We start from the raw sequence: 17518 nt of genomic DNA, 5'->3' as shown, positions 1-17518 counted from the left end.
TTTAGTCTTTATTTCAAACTAAGATGGCTAAACTACTTACACGTGTGAAAACTGACATGGAGAACATAACAAAAACAACTGTTACAAGAGAAAACAAGCATTTGTAATGCAATAGGTCTCACGTTAGAGCAATTGGCATTGTAAATTCAGAACTGGACTTTTCCTGCTACATAAATTGGTCAACCTTGTCTCATAATTTCATCTTTTCCTGCCATGTTTTGGTGGTCACTGGTGTCTATTGACTTCAGAAATAACAAGCCCTTGAGAAGATGAATGCACAACCTCACGTTGTGTAAACGTCTGAACAGAGTTTGGAAAATAAGACTGGAAAAGTGAAATGGGAAAAGCATCTTTTGGTATTACAGATATATTGTGTAATCGTTTCGGGTCAATATACAGAGTTGTATATTTGCCACCCATATAGTTACTTGCCTTTTGGCAAGTGTGCTTTAAAAAATTTCCTTAAGCTCCGACACCCAGGCTTTGGTATGGTAAGATAAAACATATAGCAGTAATTCCATTTTATTTACATTGCACAGATGTGCGCCAGTTGTAGGGATCAGTATGGATAGCGTTCTTTGGTTCCGCCAAGGAGAACTGGTATTGTTTGGGTAATCGGGAACAAGAAGCAAATATGAAAAGGAGAGAGAAGATGGAAGAGAAAGAATGAGTGGGGGACATAAGTTTGAACCGAAGAGAGAAAAATCATATTGGAAAAGAACAGATCTAGGTGGGGATGGGAGAAGGCAGAGAATAGAGATAGGCTAGAGCGAAAGATAGAAGCAAGGGAGAAAAGACTGGAAAAAAGAGATATGGTGGTGAGGGACAGACATTTCAGTAAGAGCAGACCCCCCAGATACAGGAAGCAGACCACTGATAGAGAAACACAGGGGGCAACAAGTAAGGAGACAATGTTGGGCATGGCTACTGAAAGTAGAGCCCCATCTAAGCCAGCAAGAGGGGCAAGTGCACGTCAAGCTCATACGCTAACAAGACAGGCGAGTCCACATCAAGCTCATACCCTAAAAATGATTCTAAAATTAAAATAAAACAGCATAAACATGTATACCAACAAACAAAATACTCTAGAGAAACGTCTCCGACAATGCAGTCAAAACACAAACATCGAAAAGGAAAACAAAAATGAAATGTAAAACAGTTGACATAAGCAAGCTGATTCAAAGCACCACGGCCGCCATGAGCGTGAAGGAGAGAAGACAAAACAAGCATTTTCAATGCAACGGGTCTCGCATTTGTTTGAGTTAGAGCTATTAGCATTGTAAAGCAAAAAAAAAAAAAAAAAAAAAAACAGCGCGATTGCGCTATGTAAAATGCAGAGCGATCGCGATGGATGGAAAATAAACACATGAAGTAGTCCGGACTCCAGGCTGAAAACATCGAGCCTCGTATGTTTTTGGTACTTTACCAGTGCTGTATAGGTGGGCTAAACACCGGAAAAGGCATGACGTATGCATGCCTTTCACAAATGAAAGCAAGCGGATTTTAAAAGGCAAGCCCACGGACCAATGTAAGTGACTGACGTGGCATGGGCGTGGTTTCAAGCCCAAAGAGAGATTCCAGAATGGACGGAGCACTTTGTGCTCGCCCATAAAAAACAAGGCTCGACAGTTAAAAAAACAAATAAATAAAAATAAAATACCCTCAAAGATGAAGCAGAAAGGAGAAAGAATTGTGGCTTGGATTAAAGAGAAAACAAAACATACAGGAGGAGGGAGGCGGGGCCATCACACGATGGAGGAAGCATGACAATGTGATGGCCAACAAAAATGTTCTCTTAGTGATTTCTCCCTGGGCAGGAACTTAGGGCGCGAAGGAGGGACATTTAGCACAATGCACCAATAAAAGTGAAGCATTTAAGACAAGCACAGCAAAGAACGAATGGCAAGAGTGCGCGTGACTTAAGCCCCTATACTGAACACAGCATGTCTCGCTGACACAGCACATGCGTGCCTAGGCTCAACCTAAAAAACAGAAAATGCCTCATTTAAAAAATGTAACTTTGGGATAAAAAATAAATAAATAAAAAAAAGAAGAGGTAGGGGGACCCTTATGTCGCCCTCAAGCAGAAGGGAGATGATTGACAGTATTTTTACACTGTTGTGGTTACTGACAGAGTATTTGGAGATAGACAGTTCAGAGGCTTTAATATGCCACATTTTTATAGTGAAACAGTTATTCAGGCACCTCGCACATGAGACAACTCTGAACTGACAATTTGAGCAGAAAGAAAACACATAGCAGAAACCTGTTAGTATTTCATTTCCTTAAATACAACATAATGCCACCAGAAAATTCATAGAATAATATTTTTATTATACAGCCGCTGGGTCCAGTATTAAGGATGCTGGAAGGGCCCTTCAGTCAAGTTGGCAGGCTTCCTGCAACACTTGGAGCTAGGAAGATGGCATAATCCCCTCCACCCCCATACACTGTGAGAGCACAGGTGCATTGGTCAATGGAAGTAACAGAATGACCAGATTGGACAGTGCCTTGGACTATCTGTTAAGGAAGCGGTAGAGTCAGGAAGGAGTTATTTTCAAATAAACTAATGTCTGAACGAGGAACCATCTACCAAATGAAAAGCAAGAAAGGGGGTTGTGTTGCTCTGCTTTTGGTGTGAAAGCCCACTCTCAAAAGAAAAATACTGATGTCGAGTTGAAGGGTCCCTCACACCGTCACCTTAGTTGCAGCCCATTTTAAATCATACATCTGTCATACTCGATGTATGAAGCTGGGGCTGCTATACTCACACCCAAGCGTACCCGTCCAAGAGTAGTCTATGAGGAATGGATTGCACTACGACTCGTTTGTAACTTGCAATCCTATCACCAGAAGTACAGAGATATTTGCATCATACTGGACGTTTGAATTTATTTAACCTTAATCCAGAGAAGTCTAGAGTTTGCTAAGTTTGTATTCTTTGCAGAAATAAGTCAAGTAAGAGTGTTTTTTCATTGTCTATTAAATTATGATTGGCGTCCAAGTTAAATTAACATGTCCTGAAATGGGAACGAAATATTGCATAAATCCGCAAGGCTGCTGTGGTGCCTCTGTCTATCCGGAAATCTAATCATTTTCATTCTATTTATTCATATATGACTATCGTGCAATATTCTGTTTACACCGTGAACGAATGCATAATGTGTCTCTTTTGCAGCACTTGTAATAAGGCACTTAAATCCAGCAAAAGGAAAGTACTGTCTTTGCGTTTCAGGGGTCTCAGTGTCTGGGGTATAAGATGGTTTTGAGGCACCAAACCAGGTGCAACTCAGTGCAATGTTCTGCTTTATGGTGACAAATATTTCTTACTACAGCCCACACGATAAACTAATATGAAGCAACAAACCTACACCCAAGCAAGCAAACCCTACAACAGCTAATCTGGGTTTTGAACTTCATGAAAATTGTGATTGATTTCGGTAAGAATTACCTACCACTCAAAAGTTAAACAGAAATGCCACTTCTACTTAGACACACAACAAGAACCAACATAATCTAGATTATCTAGGGCAGTTAAATTCTTAGTGGCAGTAAATTAAGTATTAGACTAGCAGCGCTCATTGTCAGAGAGCAAAAACAAACTCCGTCATCTTTAGGAGCTAATAGAAAATACTTTTAATAACATTAAAGGAGGCCTACGCGGAGTTCGGAGTTCTGCATCGCGGAACTCGGAGAAGTGACAAAAAAAAAAAAAAAAAAAAAACATGCCATGCTATGCAGGGTTCCACCAGCGGTGGAGTTTCGGTAAGTTGCACTGATTTTCAGCACCAGGGGTTTCTCCTGTGCTGTAAAATCAGCACGAACTGCATCCCTCGGAGCGCCAGAAGGTGCTAACTTCTTTTTTCCACTGGAGTGGATTTCATACTCGAGCTGCAGCTTTCTCAACGTGAGCAGTAGTGACCGTCCATGTTCAGAAATCTCGCTCAGGCTCACCAACTTAGCGATTTCTCTTGCTCGCAAACTTAACGTTGGCGAGCTGCCTGAGGGAGAAAAAAAAAAAAAACTCTGCTCCGTGTCACTTTGCAGAGTTTTTCTGAAATCAGTGCAGAGGGCAAAGAGGGCAGAGTGGGGAAAACGCCGCAAACTACGCCAGCGGAGCAGAATTCTTCACCCACTCCTAATTAAAAGTCAATGTTACCCAATACTGGAAGTACGAAATGCAGCACTGACAGTGCTGGAACTCAGTCTCCATGAAACATACAGAAATTGTGTTATACATATCTATAGGACATACGTTCTACCAATGTAATGTAGCTTAGGCACGCTGCTTGGCCAACGTATTACTATACACCAGTTCTGTCAATGCAGTTTAGGATATTAGAGGGGAAAAAAAACAAAAAAACATCAGGAGGTTCTCACTTTCCCCCCCACTTAAGAAGCTACATCGCTTTCAAAACAACTGAGGCAATATTTTTACTCAAACAATGGCAATGCTAAATGTCTGGATTATACTGTGGGCCCTGGCAAACATAGAAAGCTTGCTGTGAGAAAGTAGCCTCTTTCTAGCCTTGTTACCCCCACTTTTGGCCTGTTTGTGAGTGTATGTCAGGGTGTTTTCACTGTCTCACTGGGATCCTGCTAGCCAGGGCCCAGTGCTCATAGTGAAAACCCTATGTTTTCAGTATGTTTGTTATGTGTCACTGGGACCCTGCTAGTCAGGACCCCAGTGCTCATAAGTTTGTGGCCTATATGTATGTGTTCCCTGTGTGGTGCCTAACTGTCTCACTGAGGCTCTGCTAACCAGAACCTCAGTGGTTATGCTCGCTCATTTCTTTCAAATTGTCACTAACAGGCTAGTGACCAATTTTACCAATTTACATTGGCATACTGGAACACCCTTATAATTCCCTAGTATATGGTACTGAGGTACCCAGGGTATTGGGGTTCCAGGAGATCCCTATGGGCTGCAGCATTTCTTACACAGGCCTGCCACTGCAGCCTGAGTGAAATAACGTCCACGTTATTTCACAGCCATTTTACACTGCACTTAAGTAACTTATAAGTCACCTATATGTCTAACCTTTACCTGGTAAAGGTGGGGTGCTAAGTTACTTAGTGTGTGGGCACCCTGGCACTAGCCAAGGTGCCCCCACATTGTTCAGGGCCAATTCCCCAGACTTTGTGAGTGCGGGGACACCATTACACGCGTGCACTACATATAGGTCACTACCTATATGTAGCTTCACAATGGTAACTCCGAATATGGCCATGTAATATGTCTATGATCATGGAATTGCCCCCTCTATACCATCCTGGCATAGTTGGCACAATCCCATGATCCCAGTGGTCTGTAGCACAGACCCTGGTACTGCCAAACTGCCTTTCCCGGGGTTTCACTGCAGCTGCTGCTGCCAACCCCTCAGACAGGCATCTGCCCTCCTGGGGTCCAGCCAGGCCTGGCCCAGGATGGCAGAACAAAGGACTTCCTCCGAGAGAGGGTGTTACACCCTCTCCCTTTGGAAAATGGTGTGAAGGCAGGGGAGGAGTAGCCTCCCCCAGCCTCTGGAAATGCTTTCATGGGCACACATGGTGCCCATTTCTGCATAAGCCAGTCTACACCGGTTCCGGGACTCCTTAGCCCTGCTCTGGCGCGAAACTGGACAAAGGGGAGTGACCACTCCCCTGACCTGTACCTCCCCTGGGAGGTGCCCAGAGCTCCTCCAGTGTGCTCCAGACCTCTGCCATCTTGGAAACAGAGGTGCTGCTGGCACACTGGACTGCTCTGAGTGGCCAGTGCCATCAGGTGACGTCAGAGACTCCTTCTGATAGGCTCCTTCAGGTGTTGCTAGCCTATCCTCTCTCCTAGGTAGCCAAACCCTCTTTTCTGGCTATTTAGGGTCTCTGTCTCTTGGGATTCCTTAGATAACGAATGCAAGAGCTCATCCGAGTTCCTCTGCATCTCTCTCTTCACCTTCTGCCAAGGAATCGACTGCTGACCGCGCTGGAAGCCTGCAAAACTGAAACATAGTAGCAAAGACGACTACTGCAACTCTGTAACGCTGATCCTGCCGCCTTCTCGACTGTTTTCCTGGTGGTGCATGCTGTGGGGGTAGTCTGCCTCCTCTCTGCACTAGAAGCTCCGAAGAAATCTCCCGTGGGTCGACTGAATCGTCCCCCTGCAACCGCAGGCACCAAAGAACTGCATCACCGGTACCTTGGGTCTCCTCTCAGCACGACGAGCGAGGTCCCTTGAATCCAGCAACTCTGTCCAAGTGACTCCCACAGTCCAGTGACTCTTCAGTCCAAGTTTGGTGGAGGTAAGTCCTTGCCTCCCCACGCCAGACTGCATTGCTGGGAACCGTGACTTTTGCAGCTACTCCAGCCTCCATGCACTTCCGGCGGAAATCCTTTGTGCACAGTCCAGCCTGGGTCCACGGCACTCTAACCTGCATTGCACGACCTCCTAAGTTGTTCTCCGGCGACGTGGGACTCCTTTGTGCGACTTCGGGTGAGCACCGTTTCACGCATCCTCGTAGTGCCTGTTTCTGGCACTTCTGCGGGTGCTGCCTGCTGCTGAGAGGGCTCCTTGTCTTGCTCGACGCCCCCTCTGTCCCCAGACGCAATTGGCGACATCCTGGTCCCTCCTGGGCCACAGCAGCATCCAAAAACACTAACCGCACGATTTGCAGCTAGCAAGGCTTGTTGGCGGTCTTTCGGCAGGAAAACACTTCTGCACGACTCTCCACGGCGTGAGGGATCCGTCCTCCAAAGGGGAAGTCTCTAGCCCTTGTCGTTCTTGCAGAAACCTACGCTTCTACTGTCCAGTAGCAGCATCTTTGCACCCACAGCTGGCATTTCCTGGGCACCTGCCCATCTCCGACTTGCTTGTGACTTTTGGACTTGGTCCCCTTGTCCCACAGGTACCCTCGACTGGAAATCCATTGTTGTTGCATTGTTGGTTTGTGTCTTTCCTGCAGAATTCCCCTATCACGACTTCTATGTCCTTTGGGGAACTTTAGTGCACTTTGCACTCACTTTTCAGGGTCTTGGGGTGGGCTATTTTTCTAACCCTTATTATTTTCTAATAGTCCCAGCGACCCTCTACAAGGTCACATAGGTTTGGGGTCCATTTGTGGTTTGCATTCCACTTTTGGAGTATATGGTTTGTGTTGCCCCTATCCCTATGTGTCTCCATTGCATCCTATTGTAACTATACATTGTTTGCACTGTTTTCTAATACTGTTACTGCATATTTTGGTATTGTGTACATATATCTTGTGTATATTTGCTATCCTCATACTGAGGGTACTCACTGAGATACTTTTGGCATATTGTCATAAAAATAAAGTACCTTTATTTTTAGTATATCTGTGTATTGTGTTTTCTTATGATATTGTGCATATGACACTAGTGGTACTGTAGGAGCTTTACATGTCTCCTAGTTCAGCCTAAGCTGCTCTGCTAAGCTACCATTATCTATCAGCCTAAGCTGCTAGACACCCTATACACTAATAAGGGATAATTGGGCCTGGTGCAAGGTGCAAGTACCCCTAGGTACTCACTACAAGCCAGTCCAGCCTCCTACACTTGCTACAGTGAAAAATAAAACGAAATTAAATTGATTGTTTTATGTGCAGTGCATCAATGAGTTTGAGAATTTTAGTAGGGATGAGTCAGTGCACGTTTGCGGTCAAGCACTGTAATGCTGCACCAAACAACTAACAGAATGAGGTGAGAGAAATGTATTGCGGACCCCAAAGCCTTTTTGTGAGTATTTTACGGAACATTAACTAATAAAAAACTGTTTTAAAAAGACAACAGGTCAGCAGACACGCAGTAAGACACGGAGGCAGACTCCACAGGACGTCCGGTGCCCATCGCAATCGGGCAGGTCATTGTAACTAATTGGCAGTTTTACATCCTTGAAGAAAGGTGAATAATGCCTTTGCAAAGCAATCACGGCACAGAAAGTTCATTGAAGATGAAAACTACTGTAGTTTGCTTCAATGAAATATAAAGCTCATTTAAAAGTTTACATTTCAAAGTGAGTTAAACATTCAAAAAAGGGTTACTAATGCTACCTAGAAAGGAGGTAAAGCTTTAGGGTAATGATTAAAGCTAAACCTTTTGAGCTGGTGTTAACATTAATGATAGTTTGAAAGTCGGTGGCTTGTGTTCTGTTTTAGAATTGGGTTATGCTCAAGCACGGTTGAGACACACACACGATAGAGATATATATATCAGCTTAAGAGAGATCCTATATCATTGTCAGTAAAAAGGGATTCGAATAGTTGTGCTTTGAGGGACCTAATGTTGCTTAAATAATTCATTTGTGTTCTGAAGTGGTTTCTCCATGGAGGTATTTTTGTGACCTGGATCCAGAATTGACCCTTTTCTTTTACCGTTAGAAAAATATCTTCGGGATCGGAAGAAAACATTGAGTGCGCTTAACTTCTGCGCAAGAGTAGAGTGTGAAGTGCACCTGTGTACTAACTAAGGCTTGTGGAAACAGAGTCCAGGACAAAATGCTCGAGCCATTAAGACAAAAACTCTATAGAAATTGGCATTTATAGATCAATTATGTTGGCTGTACTCAAATCCAAACACAAAATGAGTTTCGTAAAAAAAAGAAAGCAGACATGAGAAAATGAGGCAATCCTCCCAGCCACATCTCTAGAACAAACCTCGAAGATTCCAAACTATTTCATGCCACCCGCAAATGACAACAACAGCAACAAAAAAAGCATCCACAGGGCAAGGCTTCGATGACCTAACAGCATATTCCACGGGCACACACTGTTCTAGAACTCAAGTGAAGCTCGTTTGTAGGGCCTGGCCTTATTTCACCCTTATCTTTATTTAAAACATAACCGGTTTCCTGTTGTGATCCTCTGAAGTATTCAACAAAAGACAATTTAGGTTGGATCAGCCCTCTAAGGTCAGAGGACTAGTTAGAACTTTGGTGGGCATACAACCATACATTGGCTAGTGTTCTTCATGAAAAAACCCTGAAACCTGTTTGTGTCACGGAAACCTGTGCTTCAGGTATGCCACCCAACACATTATATCCACCAGCAGCTAACACCTACCGACAAACGTACATTCTCCAGTAACTGCTACGCAACCACTGTTTACCAGTCTCAAGTCGCAACACTTCACTTAACATATATTTCATATATAAAAGCCAGTATAAACATCGCACGGTGTTCAAGTAAGCAGAACTGTGAATCCCAACAGGACAGACTATAAACACAGTATAAGACGCACAAAACCTGCGCAGCCCACAATGCACTGCAATGATCAGGGGAAACTCAGTAGAGTGTATGAATTGACCAATGCCTTGTCGTTTGTAAATACGAGTTGAGCTGAAAACCTTTTTCAAAATAAGTCGTAAGTTGCACTTTGAATCGCACGTTTTTTTTGTGTTTTATTTTCTTTTATCAGATTTGTGATAGACCGGGTGAAATAGCATGTTTTTTACAGGGTGAGTTAAGGGCACATCGGATTGAATACAGGTGTTTGAGAAAAAGAAAAGGGAAAGAACACTACTCACACATAAAAAGGGTCGTGTTGTGAGTAATAGATCCGGTGATCAAGGTCGGAAGACAGAAACGCATTTTGTTATATCGCCTCAGAAGCAATCCAGTAAAGTATTGCATGAATGAAACCACTGTTAGCGCAACCCTCTTTGCTTTATCAGAGTGAAGGAGCAGCACTTGAAGAAAAAAAATATATAAATATTATATATATATATATATATATATATATATATATATATATATATATATATAAAAAAAAAAAATGTTCAAAAGAATTAAACCAGCCTCAAAGGCTTTACATTACATTGTACTAAACCAGTCAGATGCTACCGAGATGGCAAGAGAACAAGGGCAGACTAGTGTCTAGTAACACAAGTGTTTGATTGCTGACATGTATCAGTCAAAAGTTAAAAAAAAAAAAAAAAAAAAAGGCCGTACCCAATAAGAGCCAAGCATGTGATAAACAAAAGGTGCCTGTAAACAATTCAATGAAATGCTTTGAGTGTAAGTGCTTCCACACCAGAGAGGGCATAGAGCATCAGTGATTCAGGGGAGAAATGCTTGAGTACCTTATGCTTTATCGTTTTCAGGACTTACAATCATTAACTCCCTTTCCTCTAGTAGAGTGCGTAGTCCCTTATCTCTTTAGGTTTTGCAAGAGGAATTTTGGAGAGCGTAGATGGACCACCTTGTATGTGAAATAAGTAAGTCAGAATGAAGGACTGCCATGCTTCACGAGGAACCATAGGATGTGATTTAGCACTAGAGTGATGGTGCTGGTGCGCAGCCATAGAGATTGTTGCTTTGAGGGTGGCTAGCCTGGGTGTTGGGCCACATACTAGGATGCATTTGCCTTAATCAATTCTGGGACATGCCTTGATCAACACGTTTTCAACCTTGACTGGGGATAAAGGGTTTCATTATCCTTAACGTTCTCGGATGGAGTTTTGAACGTCTGAGGATCTTCTTACACAATGAACATATTAAACATTGACTTGCATACAGACACTGTGATGACTTGAGGCAGCGCACTGACCTAAGCTGTTCAGGAAAGGCAGTTGCACCTGCAGTGAAACAGCTTTTCCTTATTAGTACAGCGATCAACCGACTTGGCCAAAGAGGCTTCAGCACTCATCACTACCTGTTCAGCAGTCAACTGGAGTTGGACAGTTGACAATTCCTTGAGGCCAAGGCATCAGTCTCTGGCAAAATTCACCCTCCTTTCTCAGTCCCGTGCTTTCAAATTTTTGTACCTTTGCTAAAATACTGCCATGCTCATTATCTGCCAAAAACTCCACTATTAAGATGAGTACCATACTTCCATACTACAACCACAGAACGCTATTCTGGTCTTAATTACAACAAAAGCTGAGTAAATTGTGTTGGTCACTACAGACAATGACAGCCCCATTTATTTAAAGAAACAAACACGGTTTGATTATTTCTTCTCACAACAAATACCATTTGATTTCTACTTACATAGCCAAATAGTTTAATTCTTCCTTGCTACAACCAACTACTGTTAAGATTTCGCAATGACAACTGAAGACTGCTCAATTCCTTGGTACAACTGTTTACAAGCACCATATAGTTCCTATTCTCACTACCAATAAAACCTGATGCATTCCCCACCAAATCAGCACCACAAAACTCTCAATTCCTCTTTCAACACTCATTTAATGGTAATAGTGAAAGATACGAAGGATTTAATATCATTTTGTTCCCAATTGTTTTTACACCCAAAAACTGACCTATTCTTTCCTCACTGCCCCTACTCTAGCAATAACACTGTTAACAGATACTGGTCCTATCCTGCTTACATGCAGAACTGTAAAGTTAATAAACCCCATTCTTTAGTAGCACCAAGCAAGACTTCCAGTCCTCATTACGGCTGCTTCCAAATACCTTCCCTTTTCATTGTTGCTAAAACCACTAAATACAAACCTACTACTCGGGAGGACTAGCAAATAGTGCTCCCCATCTCCTCAAGGATGCCTTAAAACCCTAGTGAACTCAGTCAACATACGCCTTTATATTTCTGAAAGCGGGGCCGATGTATAACTTCATGTCAAAGCACAATTACAGCAGGAAACGGTTCAATTAGTCGTTACTACAACTAAATAAAGCTTGGTTTATGGTAATACGGTACCAGAAAAACCTCTGGTTCACCCCTCCGACAGTAACACTTAGTACTGCGATATTCCTCTTTGCCACCACCACCATGAAACATGGGCTCTCCGTTCATTATCACTACTTACGGTTAAACATGAAAACTGACTGAAAAAATATTTTTCAAAATCTCATACACCAAAATATAGACAGACAAAATATCGAAATTAAAACTTCCCTTCAAAAACCAAGACCGATGTTTAATTCTTTGAGCTACTCAAGAGCATGCCCCTGAAATATTAGGACAGGGTAATTTTACTATTCTATGTACAGTCCCAGCACCTTTGGTGACAGGTGTTCTGCAGCGCGAATAGGTGTGAGTCAGAATGTTTGTAGGAAGGTATGGCTACAAGATGGACATTTTGGTAGACTGGGTGTATGCATTTTACTTTAATCTGTGTTTACATGCGACTATAAAAGAAATATTCATTTCCACAAAACAAAGTAAGGTCATCCAATGACGGCAGAGCATGTCCACACAGTAACCAAAATGTATCCCTCCCTCAAGGATGACGGATGTAGCCCATCAAGCTCTACGGCATCACACTCCAGGCATTACATGAGCTGCACATAAACTGGGCATACAATGTGACACAAGACGTGCATTCCACTACCCATCACTTACACCAAACACTTTCCACATAGGCCACTCATAATTACCTCCTTACCAACCAGACACAATAACAGAATGTAATGTTTAATCGTTCTATTCGTCATTCTTTGCCAAACTACAAGCACAGTAACCATAGTTTGGATAAGAGCAACCCTCTGGTTATCACGAGCAACACTAACACACGGCCCACATAGGCTGCATTTTACGTCAACATTTTCCCAACCAAGCACACCGTACAGTGTAGCATTGTACCCCTTACCCTAATGCATCTCTTCAGGGGAAGTAAGTGCTATGCAAATAGAACTACAATACAAACAGAGCTGCCCTCGTCATAGCCACCCAACAACCAGATGGTCCTCAAGACCACTGCGGCCTTCAAGTGCATTACACACAGAGGGCACCATTCACTACAGCAGCCAATATTTTGCCAGCAACTGTACTATGCTCATCCTTGCCATCAATGCGCTATGTGCTACGGATTATTCGACGAGCCAGCTCCCATATATCTGCCTCACAAACGTGCACGCTGTAAAATGATTTGTTTGTAAACATATTCTTGATTGAACTTGACTGGCTTTAAACAAAGGTTTTTGGACGTGCATTAAAATCAGAACCCGAAGGGATATTATTTTAGGAATGTACACAGATCTTTTTAGCAGTCAAAACATTTTACCCGCACTTTAATCACTTGCTTCTTCTCACTTGATCTCCTGAAGAAGGATGAGTGCTGAACTTGGCAGTATTTGGCCTTATCAGCTGCCAGCAACACAGACCAAGGGACGCATGCGTTTAAAACCTAGTGCTAGCCTTGGAAGCTTGGAAACCAGCCTAGGTCTCAGGCTGTGGCACGAAAGAAAATAGATGCATGTGGAGCAGAGTCCTCTCCGATCCTCGAATTTAATTTTACCAGAAATGTCACTTAGAGGGGGCCAGCTCTACCAGCACCAGTGTAGACAACATTAGATGTGGCACCTCGGAGCCAAAGCCATTAGCGCTTGCTCAGCCCACAGCAGGCACCCCGACTGGACAAGAAGTTCCATCCATGCAGTTTAACCCACAAATAGCACACCACCTTAAGGAGCAGAGCAGTCAGCCCCACAAAATCCATTTCACTTTAAGAAGCAGCTCCATCAGTCCTAGTAATAAAGCCACCACCTGACACTGATTACAACAGCTCCAACACAAGAAACATTGCGTATTGTCGAAAGGCCTTCACTCCATCCATTACAAGAATTCATCAAGACATTTGTTTCAGTCTCTGTGGTTCAGCAAGATCTTGAGAATGTAAGAAAAAAAAACAATTGGACATTAAGAAAACTTACTGTTGAAGACCAGGGTCATGCCTTTGCACTGATCCAGCTTAATCTATCTTCATCTTCACCACAGCGGATCACAACATCCTCCCCCAGATAAGAGTCTCCCTCAGGTATCAGAGGACAGAGCTCTTTGGTGTATCAGGTTATTCTGAACTAATTACAGACATCAGGTGAAACACATCCATCTCTGATATCAGCAAGGATTAACAATGTTGCTCATGGTTTATGTAGCCTCTAAGAAGTTCATCCTCAGCAACCACACTATGTGCTACAACTAGTAGGCTAATGACAAAAATCCAAGTCATTTCTAAGGACTGTGAATCAAACTGCTGTAGATCAAAATCACATGTATAAGATGAAATGGCCCTGCCTCACTGGTTTAATTATGGGAAGCACACTGATAGGGGGTTGGTGATCACTTGGTGCTTCCTTACAATTAACCTCCTTTTAGAGGTATCATCAGCTCAACACGATCTTGTCGTCAACCACCTACTTCAGGCAGTTATTTATTCAGCCGGTCAACAGTGAAACAGAGCACTATTCCACTGCAAACCACTGCCTGTAATCCTCCTTCTTTGAACATCAGGAACATTAGATCATTGCACTTGCCTACAGAATGACACATCGAGGATCAACTACCTCAAAGTCCAAGGTGACCTCTCAGCAGTAAAAGCATGAAAACCACATAGGGCACAAAACAAGGTGGCCTTCCTCTTTTTGTATCTAAAATGAACTAGTTACACACTTACAGATGTAGCCAGTGAAGCAGATGATCAAACTCATAACCCCTTGCCCCCTTCATAAGCTGCACACAGCAGAAATACCACCCATCTCATAAAGCAGATGCTTCCACTCTCACGATTGTAATTCAGCTACCTAAAATAGACTCTTGGTACACTCGGAAAGATGCAAGGAGTGGCTGAAAGCTTCACCCAAGCAGTACTGCTTACAGTTGAGTCATGTAAAGAAAAATGTTGTTGAAAAAATAACTGTCTTTAACCAGTTTGGTGGTTCTATGTAGCGTTGCAAATGTCCATCCACACTTATGACAATCATACCTCTACCAACTATATAATGGAAACATTTACTTCTCTGCCACGTATTGCTCTGGAATTGAAGAGAAAAGCTCCACAGTGCCAGAAGCGTTTTAGGCAGCAACCGAATTATAAGTAAGTTCTACCAAAAAAAAAAAACGAATTAAAGCACATCTAAATTGTAGACCGCATGATAGAAGTAATCTAGAGCAGTGGTTCCCAACCTTTTGACTTCTGTGGACCCCCACTTTATTATTACTGGAGCCCGGGGACACCCCACTGAATCTTTCTTGGAATCCGGGGCCCCCCACTGAGTCATTACTAAAAGCTGGCGACCTAATCTGTTAATATTCTTTAATTTTCTAAGCAGTCGCAGACCCCCTGACTGGGCTTCGTGGACAACCAGGGGTCCCCGGACCACAGGTTGGGAACCACTGATCTAGAGGACATTTTCCTCTGTGCTTAGGACTAGCGTAGCTTGTTCTGGGGCACGCCAATTTAGCAGATAAGGGACTGGGGCATAAGGTGGTAAATCTGATCAAACCTGGGATTATACCTGATTTACCAGGTTCCACAGTTGACAACTTGGGCATGATACCCACTACTAAAAAGAGCCCACTTTTGTTTGCATGTCTTCAGTGTTAGTGAGGCGACCCTGGCCTCAATTCCCCCAGGCTTGAGAAAGATTCTTGACTCCACGTGATACACGTTCATCAGAAAACAACTGGCGAAAACAGGACAATCTATAATAATGAAAACCACAAGTTATCCGGAACAAGATTTCGTAGGAGAAAAGGATTGTCTGCTTCCAATACATAACCAGCATTGCAGAAGCAGATGCCCTTAAAATGTCATTCAATTTAAAGCTATGAGCAGGCACTCCACTACTGGTGTGCCTAAGAACACTCAAGCCCTCCATGTGTGATCTATTATTCTACAGGCTCCTGGCCTTTGCCATGAGGGCCAAGATCCCAGGCCTTGACAACATCTTTGGGCTGGTGCACATACTTACATTTCATGGACCAATGCTGTGAGGGCTAACAACAATTACAGGTCTTGAACACAACCAACCATTGGTTCAGAGGTACAGGAGCCCTGTGAGAAGGTCATCCATCCTTCACAGCACTGGCTAGGACATCTAGCTATGCCTGTGCCCGGTCAGCCTCACAGTGGATTGCCAGTCCTGGTGTGACAACAAATGGTAGGGACAAAATACTCTAAATCCCATACTTCTTTCTTGGAGCTGGGTACTGCATGCTCATTCAATGGAATGCTCTATCCTGGGCAAGCTGTGCCTAGCACACACCTCGGAGAGCTTTCATTCTGGAAGTGTTCAACACTCTGTATCTTCGGCCCTGGCACTCCAGATAACCTATGAAGATCATGCACGTTAGCCACCTGTAACATAAATTCCTTTAATTTGAGCAATTTAAACAAATTGCATTATGGATAATCCATCAGATTCCAAATTATAGAATGAAAAGCAAATAAAGCAATTCTAGACAGCTGGTATATTTAGCTTCTGCTGAAGTGCAGGCCGGAGGCTCTTTCAAGGAGGCTCTTAGGTTTTAACCCACTATACAATCATGGCCTACATGCATCTCCAGGTCTCACAAGAATTACGTTTAGGAAGCCAAGTAGGGCTCTAGGTGCTAGCCTTGTCTGCACAGAATCCAGTACTTCGCAATCCCTGCTCGTTCTCCTATTTATTAAATTGGATGCAAGGACAATACTCCTTGAGAGGGCACAAACCTGGTTAGTATTGTAACATTGCCGGAGAGCATAACACTTAACAGAAAAGAAGCAAGCATTCTTCAGTTTAATCCACACTTCAAAAAACGTCAAGTCCAAGCACATCTTTTGCAAGTCTACAAGAAACCCTGAGACACAGTCACTAACCAGCCCCCATCCCCAAGCATGTCCAATAACATCTACTACAAGGTCAGAAGAGACGTCCTACAGTCCCAAACCCTCCACCACTCATTTAGTCAAAGACCATCCTAAGACATACAACCACTGGAGACTACACCAATAACCCACCAACCACAGCAGGCACAAAAACATCCACTCCAAAGCCAGAAAACAACCCATGGCCCATCATATGCCCCTGTAAACGAACGCAGGTGCAAGCACATCCACTGCAAGTTAACCCAAGACGTGAGCCCCTCAATAAATGACCTGAAGCATGGGTGCATGCAGGAGAAAGACTGCCTTCCTTGAATACCACCAGCCCACACATTGTTCCACCACAGGGCTAGAAATTGCGCAATGAGGGAAGCCTCCCCTACCTAAACAGCACTATGGCACAGTGTGATGGGACATCTGTCTTTACCTCATTCTGTTGCTGCCTCCACTACCAATCTAGAGTACAGAAATCCTTGACACCCTCGCCCCATTCCCAGGGTGCAAATATTGGGGCAAACTGCCTGAGTATGCCATGAATGGACTGAACTTGAAGATATTTCCACCACCCATTATCTCTCGGGAGAGGGTGCATTTACTAGATTTAGATTTAATATGTATTTGGCACATACGATCTTTGAGGCCTCTATGCCATCCATGTCTGTGGCAGTCAGCTCTCCCAAGACTTCGAGTAACAGCTGGCTCTCCCTAGGTATCCTGGTCCATTCATGCCTTTATATTCTTTCTCCAGATCTTGAAAGCAAAGACATGGGAGTATCGTTCTGAAAAGGCCAATGATCAAGAGGGACCAATGAAACAAGCAAGCCGCCCTTCTCCTACCAAAGACTCACAGTTTATCCTTTCATGGTTTGGATTAGGCGGACCAGTCTAGACAGCCCTGGGCACACTGGAGAACTTGCCCCGCCTGACTGCGAGCTTAGCCTTTCAGAAAAACAGTACTTAATTCTGTATGTGCAAAGGCCA

General features: G+C 43.5%; 1 protein-coding gene across 1 annotated transcript in view; it reads right to left on the bottom strand.

Annotated features, from left to right (window-relative positions):
* Window positions 1-17518, bottom strand: part of ZNRF3 (zinc and ring finger 3) — a 324320-nt gene that overhangs the window by 303045 nt on the left and 3757 nt on the right. The gene's annotated exons all lie outside the window — the stretch shown is intronic.

The sequence above is a fragment of the Pleurodeles waltl genome, chromosome 11 (genome assembly GCF_031143425.1).
Source record: "Pleurodeles waltl isolate 20211129_DDA chromosome 11, aPleWal1.hap1.20221129, whole genome shotgun sequence".
Taxonomy (NCBI): domain Eukaryota; kingdom Metazoa; phylum Chordata; class Amphibia; order Caudata; family Salamandridae; genus Pleurodeles; species Pleurodeles waltl.
The sequence above is the reverse complement of the archived record's forward strand: the minus strand, read 5'-3'. Positions and strand labels throughout refer to the sequence as shown.